The 1,630-nt window shown below is 24.3% G+C and overlaps 1 pseudogene; it reads right to left on the reverse strand.

Moving 5' to 3' along the window:
• Positions 1–345: 345 nt before the first annotated feature.
• LOC141394969 (NADH-ubiquinone oxidoreductase chain 1-like) lies at positions 346–1,332 on the reverse strand (annotated as a pseudogene).
• Between the last annotated feature and the right edge of the window lie 298 nt (positions 1,333–1,630).

Below are 1,630 nucleotides of genomic sequence, written 5' to 3' on the forward strand. Positions count from 1 at the left end.
CACCTGTTCCTATTCAACCAAAATGATATTTTTTATTCGCTTATACAATTTTACGATCTATTCCTAATAAGTTAGGAGGAGTAATTGCTTTAGTAGTATCAATTGCTATTTTAGTAATTTTACCATTTTATCATTTAAAAAAGTTCCGAAGAATTCAATTTTCAATTTTATCCAATTAATAAAATTTTATTTTGAGCTATAGCAGTTACAGAAATTTTGTTAACATGAATTGGAGCCCGACCTGTAGAAGCACCATATGTTCTCCAAGTAGGACAAATTTTAACAGTAGTGTACTTTCCTTATTTCTTATTTAATACTCTGACTACAAAATGATGAGATAACCTATTAGTTATTGAGCTTGAATTAAGAATATGTTTTGAAAACATAAGATAGACATTTAATTTTCTATTAACTTTAACTACTAAATTTAATTCATTATTATAAATATAATAACAAATTCTATACTCTACAAAAAATAGTAAAAAATTTAACGAAAAAGGTAAAAAACTAAATACATTAACATATCGTATCGAAATCGAGGTAAAGTTCCACGTACCCAAATAAATATAAAAGAAACAAAACTTAACTTTAAATAAAATATAAACCTAAAAATATTACACAAAATAATATTCTTATAAATAAAATTCTAGCATAGTCAGCTCAAAAAATGAATGGAAATCCTCCTATTCTATATTCAACATTAAACCTGAAACTAATTCAGATTCTCCTTCAGCAAAAATTCGATTAGTTTCAGCTAAAGAAATACAAATTAAAGCTATAGGAAATATTAAAAACAAAAATCAAATAAATAATTGATACTTATAAAATATTAATATATTATACCTACCAATTAAAAATAAAAAACTTAACAATACTAAAGCTGATCTAACTTCACAAGAAATTGTTTGAGCCATAGCTCGTAAACCCCCTAAAAAAGCATAATTAGAATTAGATCACACTGCAATTATTACAGTATAAACTCCTAAACTTGCACAACATAAAAATATATTAAACCTTCATTAAAAGAAAGTAACTTAATAAACATAGGTATACATATTCAAACTAATAATGATAAAAATAAAAAACTGGTGAAAAATAGTAAGAAGTAACATTTGATAATAAGGGATAAGTTTGTTCCTTAGTAAATAATTTAATTGCATTACAAAAAGGTTGAGGAATTCCTATAATTCCAACTTTATTAGGACCATTTTGAATTTGAATATATCCTAATACCTTACGTTCTAAAAGAGTTAAAAAAGCAACTCTTACTAATACACAAATTACTAATAATAATCTACCAATTATAAATAATAAATTTTCGAAATAAGTCATGTACTATTTGTAATATAAACTACATGCATAAATTCTAAATTTATTCCACTAATCTGCCAAGACTTAACATTTAAGCGGCTACACCTAAATGTATCTCTTAATCCAACATCGAGGTCGCAATCTTTTTTATCGATTTGAACTCACCAAAAAACTTACGCTGTTATCCCTAAAGTAACTTAAATTTGTAATCGTTATTAACGGATCAATTATTCATTAAATAATGATTTAATTAATTACGTTTTTTTTTTTCAAATTTTAAAATCACCACAATAAAGTATTATCAACAATCATAAAAAAT

This window comes from Musca autumnalis, unplaced genomic scaffold (assembly GCF_047663935.1).
Source record: "Musca autumnalis isolate F117 unplaced genomic scaffold, ASM4766393v1 scaffold_2, whole genome shotgun sequence".
In the NCBI taxonomy this organism is placed as follows: domain Eukaryota; kingdom Metazoa; phylum Arthropoda; class Insecta; order Diptera; family Muscidae; genus Musca; species Musca autumnalis.